Raw genomic sequence first — 12,745 nt, forward strand, 5'->3', positions numbered from 1 at the left:
ATCAAGTCAAGCACTTCAGGTGCTTTTTTTTTAAATATAGACAAAAACGGCATTAAATCGGCAGCTGAATTTTACTAAAAATATCTGAATAATAATAGATGTTATCGTGATATAAGTTGTTCAGAATATATGCATCATTTTTATCGATGTTATTAGCATTTTTGTATGAAACGAATATTTATCAAAGAAGTAAAACATATATTAAGATTATAAGGTGTTTTCCCCGGCCTCCGCATGCCTTCGTGGTGTAATTGGAAGCATACTCGATGCTTATTTGAGAGGCCCAGGGTTCGAGTCCCGGCGAGGGCATTGCACATTTTTCACGTCTGCCACTTTAAAAATAAATCTAACAACTCTTTGAAGCGGGAGACTAGAAAAATGAGTAACGCTCTCTCCAAGAATCGAACCTGGACCTCTCGAATACGCACCGAGTGTGCTACCGTTACATCACGATAGCGGGAAGGAGGGAGAAAAAACCTTAAAGAATAACTGGCCCTTGAGTAGAGGTTACATTAACTACGAAATACCTGATTAATGTGTAAATGCATATTGAATTTCCTTTTGAAACTTCGAACTGATTGCTGTCACATTTATAAAGAGGCTTAACTACGACTACGGATTAAAGCCAACTCCTTCTCTTCAGAGGACAGGTGTTCTACCAACTGAGATGTTCAGAATCATTGAAAAGATTATTATAATTTCTCCTTGATAATGAAAATGAGGTCATTTCATCAACTACTAACGTGACTGGCTTAGAATATCACACATTGTTTAACACATATAAGGCATCCTTGGAAAAAATAACTGCCAACATTAAATCTTCAGGATAATGTTATCTTTTAATTTCTTCAATTTTCGAATTTGATCATGCAGACTCTGTTAGTAAGCCCAGCACTGGTAGTTCCTTTGACTCAAGTATCAGAATGACTTGACTGCCTATATTTTTTACAGTTTTTCTGAATCATGAACACTAGCGAAATTCTCTTACAAAGTTCTTTCCTCAGGCAGATTACCCTTTCGTGTTTTGTATTAATCAGTTAGCCAACCAATAAAGCTTGATCATAGTCCCACCAGTGGCAGAGCGATAAAGTTATTAACATTGATATTTGGATCAGGGCTCGAACTTGGAAAACGGACCAGCTGCACGGAATGTTTCGTGGTTTTCTTTCCACGTGTGATTTGGATACAAATCAGTTTACTTTAAAAGACCTTCCATGAAAGCATCCATTCCCATAGGCAGATGCTATGGGTTGTTTACCCTAATCAATTAATCAAACATTATCATTCTCTATTTATCGTAAAAAGCAGGTCATTTTAATCTATAGAAAACGCCAAAGCACTTTAATCTGTATAAAACGAGAGATTAAGGAAGTGCATATTTTTGCCACTATATTTGTGATATGTGAACTTTTCCTGTCAATTTAACATATTCTTTTAGTACGTAATTTGCCACATATTTTCTACTCCTACAAAACGGTACAAAATGCAAATCTAGTAACATTCTTACATAAAATAAGTAAAAAAAAAATCATTGTCCTATGTAGGGATGAACCTGATTTTCAATAAAAAATTTTTAATATTTGGTTTCAAATTAGTCGAGTTTAACCTTAAGCCTTAGCCATTTTTTTTAAAGAAGATTGGCAACCGCGCTGCAATCCCTTTCCACGGTGTATGTTTCGATAGCTAAAAAGCATAAAAAACTCGCAGAACTACATTTGTTGTTATTTTTAGTCGCGTCCCCTTTAAGTTTTAGAAACTGCGCAGGAATGTAAACATGATCGGCTTCACTACCCAATCGAAGTAATTACAATAAATAAATAATTAAAAATATTGTATATATATAAAAAAATTATTTACATTACAAGTTCAAAGAAGAGGACTTTGATTCACTTCAACATATATGTAAATTTAACTTACAGACAAAAATAAATTGTATGTAAAAGTCTATCTGTTATATTTTTGAAAATACTTGCTTATCTTTTTTCTTTTCAAAATTCAGAAAACAAATACAGGGTTTGTCTCTGATACTCATATTTATAATTGGCGAATTAAGCAAGCCCGTACAAGCATAAGTGGTACAGGTTTGTGCCACCCTTGCAAAGTTTTCCTAAATGTCTGGACAAGAGTTGCTACTGGGTGCATGCGCGCAATGCGTTGCTACTCTTATCAAATATGCGAGTTTTTACACGTTGCAAATATCATGATCACAAAGCGAATAGGTACCTTCTTACAGAAGCATATGAAATATCTTTAATTAATATATAATTAGTTAATTTATATGCATATTACATAAGTAAGCATTATGTAAGTAAATAAATAAAATCTGTGTTAAGCGCATTTTGGTATTTACAAAACGAATGAAGTTTGGTGATAATCTGTTAAATGTGATCCCGTATTGTGGACACTTATTTACATATTATGCACCCCAAAGTTTTTCTTTCGTTGACATGGACCTCGTGCAGGTCGCAGGGGAAATGTAGGGACCACTTTGGGAACCTGAACTTTTGGAAACTTGGTTTAGCCGAAAGACTGAACCAAGTTTTGTCAGATTATTCTAGACAGAAATCCTTCAACTTTCTCATCAAACTTTTCGTTTCAATAAAGTCGCGGCAAGGAGTCCATTGGGCAAAAGCTTTTTTTTAATACATTTTTTTTTCAAAATGTGTACCTGATCACACCGTCGTAGCTTAAGATATTTTTTCTCACGTTATTCGATGACCTTTTTTCTTTTTTAGCCCGTTTACAAATGTCCTTTTTAACATGCCCACATTTCCTTTTTAAATCGATATTTTTGCTTTTCCTGGCCTTCAGTAATCGTTAATATCCAACACGCTCTTCACATAAATAGGCAGCTCAACTTAGACTCTATTGCGATTTGCTGCAAACTTCATGCAATACACTGTGAAATTCTATTTCGTAAGAGGATGAGGGAGGAATAAGGAGGATGGAGAGAGAAGATGAAGGAGGAATGAGGAGGATGGAGAGAGAAGACGAAAGAAGAAAAGACTGTTTTGGAAGTTCAAATCATTTTTAAGATTTGCGGATTCTGAGGATTTCAACATTTCATCTTAAAAAAAAAAAAAAAAAAATGTAACCTGCTCAGAAAAATAAAATGTAAACGTAAGGCTACGATTTGATCTCAGTATTTTGGCCCTCGAGCTAATCGTTAAAGAGAATTATTATTTTATGTAAACATCTAAAAAAGCATTAACTTATTTAAAAACAATATTACTTTCTCGAAAAAGAATATAAGAGCCAGTTTCTTTTAAAAAGTCTTTCAGGAGGCCTCTCTTCCTTTCGGCAGACAGTCTTCATGTGCTTTGCTAAATTCAAACAAACATTTTCGAATAACAATTTATTCGTACTGCGCATGTCCGTTTTAACTTATTTTATTCTTTCCAAAGATGCGAGCATAAGTTTAAAATAAAGAAGAATCTCTGGATCTGTTTTCCAAATTAGCGCATTTATTTAACTTTTTACTTTAAAAACTTTTTACGTTGTTGTATCTGAAAGACTACTAACAATTCCTTCTTTTGGTTTCAGTATACTTTTGCGAAAACTATTCACCAATGATAAAAAGGGGGAAGACAAAAGAAGGAAGGCAAATGAAAATGATTGGTTTTCTAACTGAAAATGGAATGTTTAATTACATCGTACAATAGTTTCAAATTTGTATATTGTAGAAACAAATTTCCCTGAATGTACAGCAGAAGAAATAAAAGTTATTTAAATTTCTATGTGACCACATCAAATACACACACAAAAAAGCCAAATTCTCAGTTTTTTGCCTCACAGGGTGCTAATATGTGAATTATTAATTTAAAGTCCTATTAGACAGCCATTAATCGAAAAATGTACGACAAAAAAAAGGTTTTAGATGATAAACCTTTTTAAGTTTGAATTTAACAAAAGGCATAATTTGCATGTACAAAGAAGACTCCGCCCTCTGCCAGTATTAAAATAACATGAAGTTGAATTTGCCATATAAAAACGCATCGTGGCCAGAGATTACACAAATTTAGTGTAAATAAGCTGCCTTAAACATTAAGAATGCTTTATAATTCCGACTAGCAAATGGCTGATGCCGAAATATTAATTGACAGAGATGGGGGATAGAAAGTAAAGCTGCGAGGGTCGCTGCCAAAAGCTGTATCTCTAAAATATTCAAAACCCTTACCTTAAATACTCTTTAATCTTATCTGTATTCTAGTAAGGGTTAACGAAAATAAGGTATACTGATTTATTTAAAAGCATTAAATACTGGCTGTGCGATTACATCCACAACCAAAGATATACTATTGAATATAGAAGAATGTTGCGCACAATGGAGAATCTCTGCCAGGGGCGGAAGGGGTTTTCAACTATTCTTTGAAATTTCCAGAAACACCACCTGATACGGATGGTTTAAAACGGATGAAAAGTTAATCATAATTGTAGGATTCATGCAGCAAAAAATAATAAAACTCGTTGGGAGAAAATTGTAACTGGCATCCCCCGAGAGAAAAAAGATAAACTAATGGTAAACGTACAAAACCCATCGTCTTAATCTCGTCGCCATTAGCTCATCGGCAATGCATAACTATTAGATCTGACATATTTATTCCATAGCACAAATGCAATGAATTTTTATGCCTAAACACCCCTACGATTTCATAATGTAATGCGCTATAATAAAGATACAGGCATCTTTATGCAAGTCAATGACTATTCGACAAAACAAAGACCTTTACATGGGCTTCCTAGTATATTGAGGAAGGTTGCATTCTCCGTGATATATGATGAACTTCATAATGTGCTTTTGTATCTTGATGAACAATGGTCAATTTGCAAAAGGTTCTGACATATTTTTGCAAATTTGCCTCGCCGGCCAGACCATTCCCATCCACCCTTGATCTCCACTATGCAACAAAATAAAGCTCCTATTAGTGCGACGAACAAAGGACGAAGAATATTCATTTACAACCCTTTATCTTTTCGGGCTACAAGTGCCAAGAATAGTAAATGTCACTTATCTGGCTGTCCTCTTGAACCAGAGACTTACTTCGATATTCGCATATAAAATATACTACAAGACGACTACAAGTGCAGCTCTAGTAATAAGAAATCTGGACTAAGCCTCTATAGGAAAAGGCAGATATATATCTCCATAAGACCAATTATGTGTCACCAGCCTGCGCTGCTGTCACAAAGATTGACTTGAATAGACACCAGATTGTGTAAAATAAACACCAAGGACAATTACTGGGGCGAATTTATATGTTATATTTATATGTCGTAGAATCAAAATCGCACACAAATGCATTAAAAGTGAGTTATCACCTTAGAGAAGAGTAACAAGAACATCTTCACCAATAAATAAATAAATAAATAAATAAAAATAAAAAAAATGAAGTACCCAAGGGCAATTTCACTGCCTCTCTAAATGACGAAGTCGTCCCGGAGGACTTAACATTAGACCATTTGCAATGCATCTCCTCATGGACAACAATTTCGTGACTTAATTTGTGCCAATCTCTTATCTTGCATTATTTTCACTTCTTGTTTGCTTATGCTTACTTGATTATTCAAATTTCAAATTATGTCTCTTGCTGCACTCACACGTGTTTCTATGTTCCATTTGCATTTTATCTGTATGTATTTTTATCATTTGAATTTCTTATTGTATTGATATTTGGATTTCGTATTTACCTTTTACTTCTTGCTTTTATGTTTTTTTTAATAGCACTGGTTTGAAGTAATATTTTGATGAGTCTAATTGTTTCTGCACTGTGTGTACTTACCCAAAGGAAGCTTGATCTCCGATTCTTTTTATCCCTTTGTTTGTTACCTGATTTATGAGAAAGCAGTCTCCTGTTTACCTACCTGCCTTTTGATTTTTACACCCAGACGACGATAGCATTACATGTGAACCACGCATGGAGCATTAAGCAAATTAGCTTATTAAGGCCTATAATTCTTGGACATATAAGCATCAGCATGTCGCTATTCGACATCCATACCAATTTCTAATCCCATGTTGAGGCTCTAGACTATCTCTTAAATAACCATGAATGGGTCAGGGGGCACCTGTTATTGACCTTCATCACTTGCTCTTTCCCAATTTTAAACCGGAACATCTACGAGCTGAGGTTCGAAGTTCTCGTGCCCTTCTTTTTTTACCTCCAACATTTCAAAATATTTTTTTTTACATATAGTGGTCTCGAATGTACCCCATTCGCAAAATCATTGCAGTCCATGCCTTAACTCACTTGAATCTAAGGCTGTTGTTGTGAAATTGAGCGTCATCGAGTTCTGCAGCACCGTGTCACCTCCACTATCTTTGACTATCTGCAATTCAAAGCATTTAAGCAAAGGTAAGTCATAAAGGAAACTTTCAGAATCATGGTATGTTTATATATAGCACCGTGTCACCTCCACTATCTTTGAATATCTGCAATTCAAAGCATTTAAGCAAAGGTAAGTCATAAAGGCAATTTTCAGAATCTTGGTATGTTTATATATAGCACCGTGTCACCTCCACTATCTTTGACTATCTGCAATTCAAAGCATTTAAGCAAAAGTAAGTCATAAAGGCAATTTTCAGAATCTTGGTATTGTTTATATATAAAGTGGATTGGACTGGATTATTTGGATAGCATTGGTAGTTCTACTTTCAGCGAGTTTACCAATCAGCCACTGGTGAATTTATATATAGTGACATCTGCATATCAAGTAAATAAATATATCGTTTTCATTATGTACACAAAATTTCGTATTTTGATCTTTTAATTTCCAGAGTTGGGCATACGATGCGCAGTATACATTCTAAAAGAAAATTTGTTTGAATACAGATAAGATGCAAGAGTGTAATGAAGCTAATAAAGCTTAATTAATTAATTTTTCATTGATTTTTTCGAGTTTGCTTCATTTTTTGGTTGGCTTCAAAGGGTCTAATTTATAATTTTTGCTTGCCTTTTTAAAATTGAGTTACAATGTTGTATTCAGAATGCTGTGAAATTATAAAAGAATGTGGAAGTATTTTTGATTAAGTAATTCGAAATATACAATTAACTTTTTGATACGTGTTTTATAAAAACTAACACATTTAGATCTTTTAATATTTTTTTTCTATCAGTACGTGCAAAGTTTATACAGAATTACATTTTGTAAAAATTAACGCTTGATATTTTGTATGCATTTTATTTCTAAGTTTTTCGTTCTACATAAATTACGGAAATCACGCTTTGGATATTCTTATATAGGTACAATATATGTTTTCATGTATAACCAAAAATATAGAATGGATACATCGTCAGCACTGTATCTAATACTCTCTTCGAAAAGCTGAATGAAAGCATATATAAAAACAACACATGTTATTAAATTAGAATTTCACAATTTTATTTATTTAAGAGAAACAAGCCAATGTAAAGTTTAAAGTTACGCGAAAAAGCAACTTTAACTTGGTGTTTGTTATTTAAAATCTGCGCCAATGTAAGATTGTTTTTGTCTAACTTTAAATTGCTGTAACTCTAGTAAAAGAAAGAAATTACACAATGGTTGAGATTTAATAGATTTTTTTTCCATTCTAAATGTCATGTCTAAAACTAAATGGTAGATGAAATTTCACCTAATCTTGTTACATTGTAACTGCGGATTTTCTACGAAGAAAAGAAAAATGTTACAAAAATAATTTTTATCTTACTGGCTTGGCTATTAAATTACTTTAACCTGCTTATATTTCTAGGCTAGCTTTTAATATATAATTTATTTTTCTTTTAAATGAACTGTTTAGTTTGTAGAGAGTTTGGACTGCAAATAAGGTAAGAAAGTTTTTGTACGAGAAATACCTCAGCCATTAATGAAATAACAATCTGTTTTCTCTCCTTCCTTTCATTTACAACTTGAAATGGCTTAACACGGAAGATATGTAAATGTTTGCTTAATGAAGAAATGTTTCCGCTTACTTAGCAAGAAATCGTTTAGTATAAGAATAAATTCTGAGAAACATTTTTGTATTAGTATACTCTCTACTTTATAATTCTCTTTTAAAAAGAATCACGTTTCCGATTTTTTTTTTTTTCAGAAAAATAAATTGTTTTACTGCATATTTTTATAATCAGTTTTTTTGTACAGTTGCATTGCAGACTGAACTCAGTGAGATTTTATATTTAGAGCTGTATTTTGTCGGATACTATTTGTCTTATTGTTCCTAAAATGCTCACATAAATTTTCTCTGCTTTATATATTTTTACTTTTAAAACAGGGGACTGTTTTAAAGGAAACTTAAAACTTATTATTTAAAGCAATTTTTAATGATAAATTACTATACTTTTCCGTTACAATGAGTCGTTTGGAATTAGACTCGTGTTATAAGATCTGTATTGAATGTGAAGGGTTCCTCAATGGAAAAAAGATGAATATTTACATAAAATGAAGAAATTATATTTATGTGCATAGAGAAAACAATGTTTATGCATTTGAGTCAGCAAATTTTGTAGGCGAAAAGCAATAAGAAAAATAAAAAGTGCAAAGTACTAGTACAAAATGTAAATTCATAAAAATCATATGTCTAGAAAGAAAAAATAGCATCATAACTGCATATTTTACAAAATTATTTTTTAAAAATTTCCGAAAATTTTAGCATTAATTTGGCTTTCATATTCTGACTGCGGATAACTGTGGACTTTTTAATAGAATTCCCTTCTTAACTACTAGATCATCTTTTTATCACAGCTTCTTTTAAATGCTTGTTGATTCAAATGCGTCTTTGTGTTCTACGCCCTATTCTTCCCGATTTGCTCCACCAGTAGTATAGGGGTTAGGTCTGGTTTATGTAATTATGAAAAGCACTCGAGGGTTATTTGCCTAAGGGTAGGGATGCCTTCGTGCAAAACTTTTTAAGGGAAACTGGCTCATATACACGTTAAATACGGAGAAAAACATGAAAACGTCTATTCAGCCAGCCCTTTCGCCGGGACTCGAGCCCCGGACAGAACTACCATCGTTCAGCACTGGCGGCTAAAACCCGCCGGCAAAAACTGAAGAAATTCAACCAATCAGAATAAGCCACCGCCGGAGACTGTTTTTGGAGACCAATTTTTATGCCAGTGATTGAAGGTTTTGTTTTGAATTTGCTTTCCTTTCACGGTCCTCTTTTCGTACATTTTGATGACGTCCTTTTCGCTTCGATTTATAATAATGTTCTAACTTTTGTTTCTATAAAAGATAACGCAGTGAATATGGAAAATTCGGTGGCTTCTTACGTGAAATGTGTAGTAAAATTCGTAACCCGCCCTTGTAAAAGAAGGTGTACGGTGTAGTATAGCAGAAATTATTTGCTTAAATTGGACATTTCGCTTCATTTTGTAGCCCTGAAAATTACAGAGAGCATTTATTTATGATCACCAAGTAAAAAATGCACATGAAAAAAGCTTTAAGTTTTCCTATGCAGAAGATATGTTGCTTTTTTCTTTTTTTCTTTTTTTTTTTTTTTTTTTTTTTTTTTTTTACATATTAGCAGATTTATCTAACAAAGCCACAAGCTTATATATTTTTTTTTCTCAGAAGGTTCCTAAATGCTAACAAATTATAATTTAATTTTTTAACTTTTTCTAAAATGTACTGCATTTTTGTGTGTTTTTTACGAAATGGAACACATTGAATAAATTGATAATAAAAATCTCAAATATACTGTATTTTTGGAAAAGTTAATATGTAATTTTTTTAAATTGCTTTGTTTATCTAATAAAGTCTGGAATTCTCTCCCAATTTCAATACATAAGAAACGTACATAATATATTAGAAAAGTCTTCCAACATTTTATATTTGAATTTCAGTTAAATTAAAGTACTTGATTTACATTTGATTTCCAAAATAATATTTTCTTACAGAAGATTAGGTGCAATAATTTTACAAACATAACATGTGTGAAGGATTAATGCATGCAACAAATAGATTTTAAGATAAAACTCTATCAAGCAGTATAGAATTTATATATACTGCTTATTATAAATTCTATACTGCTTGATAGAAGTACTCTAGCTGATTTGTTTGTGTAATATCTACAAGACACATAACTATTTCACTCCACAGCCACAGTAATCTTGTTTGCAGATAAGGTATAATTTAGGTACAAATGCTTTGTTTTTTATTTACCATTTTATGGACATCATCAGACCAGATAAACTGAGCAAAATGTGTCCAAAATCACATTCGTTAGGATATAACCTAACTATCGGTGTTCAGCAGCCTTACTACTCATATTATACTCAGTCTTATAAGGCAGTTTTATGCTTGATAGAAGTACTCTATCAAGCAGTATACAAATAGGTACCATATAACCAAATATGCACATATCAAACATTTGTAAGTATGTATTTTAAAGTTATAGACTTCCAATATGATTAGAATTTATATTTCTGTTGTAGAGACATTAGGTTATTTTTGGAAGCCGGAGAGATTAAAAATTAGCAATCGCCTTCGCCGGGAATCGAACCACGGACCTCTGGAATACCGGCCCAGCGTGCAGAACCACTATACTATGAAGGCACGCTAGAAAAGCGGGAGAAATACCTTATATACTCCCCTTTTTAAGGAGCGACTGGGGTTTTTAGGACACCCAATCGCCAAATCCTGGGTGTGGAGAGTCATCATCCACAACCCTTTTAGTTCGGGCGCTACTGTAGAGACATTAGGATAATTGGAAAAGCCATAGAGATGAAAAATTAGCAACCGCCTTCGCCGGGAATCGAACCACGGACCTCTGGAATACCGGCCAAGTGTGCTGACCACTACACCACGAAGGCACGCTAGGAATGCGGGAGAACTACCTTATATACTCATCCTTTTAAAGGGCGACTGGCGTTTTTAGGGGAGCCAATCGCCAAATACTGGGTGTGGAGATTCATCATCCACGAACCTTTTTAGTTCGGGGGCCACTGTAGAGACATTAGGATTTTTGGAAGCAGAAGAGATGAAAAATAGCAACCGCCTTCGCCGGGAACCACTACATCACGAAGGCACGTTAGGAAAGCGGGAGAAATACCTTATACTGTAATACGTACTTATGAACCTTCTGTGAAACATACTTATTTTACTTAAATCTACTTCCACAGTACTTTATTTCGATAAAACCCATGGTTTAGAAAAATTAATGTTTCTGACATTCAAGAGCAGATAAAAGTACGTCATACTTAACTGATAAAACATGTAAAATAAGGCAAAAATAGCAGCTTAACGTAAAATCTTGTGTCAGTTTTAAGAATTAACTGACATAGGTCCCTCCTCTTCAGTTAAAAAAAATTGAAAACAGCTTTTTATTCCTGGCTTTTTGAAGAACATATATCAAATAACGCTTGAAATTAATAAGAATTATTAAAACTGTGCATCAGTCTAGCTTTTTTAATTTAAACTTTAAATTCATGACCTGTCAAAATTTTGAATTTTTTGACAACTATATGTTTTTGAGAACCTGGAATCACAGGTGGATATGTTCAAACAGCATTCCTAGTTCTTCAATTACATACTTGCAATGACTCTGCATCAAAAATCTACAAATTAAATTCGTCAAAAGCTTTAGAAAGTGAAATCTGATGCACTTAGTAAGTTGTTCTTTCTGAGAAAATCAGCATATATATATATATATATATATACACTCACTTCCAAAAGTTAAGCACGGAGAGGAAATTGCTAATTTCCGGAAGCCAATCAGAATTGAAGAGGATGCAATTCGCTGCAGAGGTAGATGGAAGTATGCAAATATGTTAGATAACAGCCAATCGCGCTTTCATGTCAAGAAATATGCAAAAAAGGCAGTCTTATAAGAAGCCAGCTTTATGAAGGGTTACAAAAGTTGATTGTAAGTGCTGCTAGAAGGTGTTTAAAACTGTCGTACAATTTGTTTTCAAGACATACGTGTTTCTATGACTTCCAGAAGACGAATGGAAGATTCTGAGCGCTGGCGTGCTGTGGGGAGCATTGAAGCAGGACAGTCGATCGCAGATGTTGCTCTTTTCTTCGGTGTTCATCATTTTATAATTTCACGTTTATGGAAACAATTCCAACCACACAGACAGTTGTCCGAAGGCCCGTAGCCGGTCGCCCAAGGGTTACAGATCCCCCGCTGAAGATCGATGTTTTGCTACTGTAGCCAAGCGGGATCGCAGAGCAACCTCCACAGGTGTGACAGCTATGGTTACAGCGTCCATTGGTAAGGCGATATCTGCAGCTACTCTACGCCGAAGATTATATATGAGTGGATTGTACGTCCGGGTACCTCGAGTTTGTGTTCCTGTATTCGTCCAATCAAGAGGAGCACGATTACAGTTATGCCGAGAACATGTCAATTGGAATGTGCCTGACTGGGGCAATGTGATGTTTACTGATGAGTCGAGATTTGCTCTGGAGCCAGATGACAAGCGCATATGGGTATGGAGTGAACAACGAACACGCAATCAGTCCCAAAACATCACCGAACATCACACATTCCGAAGCGGAAGCATTATGGTGTGGACAGGGATTTAATTAGGATATCACACCGACCAGTACATCTTTAAAAGGGCTTCTTTGACGGCTGTCCGGTATCGAGATGAATTCCCAGAACCCATTGTACGCTGCAGCAGTTGGCCCTACTTTTGATTTAATGGACGATAACGCACGTCCCCATAGAGCTGACATTGTCGATGGCTACCTGGCGAGTGAAGGGATTGAGCGTATAGCGTGGCCAGCATATTCGCCCGACCTTAATCCCATTGAAAATCTTTGG

General features: G+C 34.3%; 1 non-coding gene across 1 annotated transcript; it reads left to right on the forward strand.

The window, feature by feature from the left end:
- Positions 1-236: 236 nt before the first annotated feature.
- On the forward strand, positions 237-309 carry TRNAK-CUU (transfer RNA lysine (anticodon CUU)). Its single transcript has one exon. It is a non-coding gene; the product is annotated as a tRNA-Lys (tRNA).
- The last annotated feature ends 12,436 nt before the right edge of the window (positions 310-12,745 follow it).

The sequence above is a fragment of the Stegodyphus dumicola genome, chromosome X1 (genome assembly GCF_044657685.1).
Source record: "Stegodyphus dumicola isolate Sdum_Otavi_A_Nest chromosome X1, ASM4465768v1".
NCBI classification, from domain to species: domain Eukaryota; kingdom Metazoa; phylum Arthropoda; class Arachnida; order Araneae; family Eresidae; genus Stegodyphus; species Stegodyphus dumicola.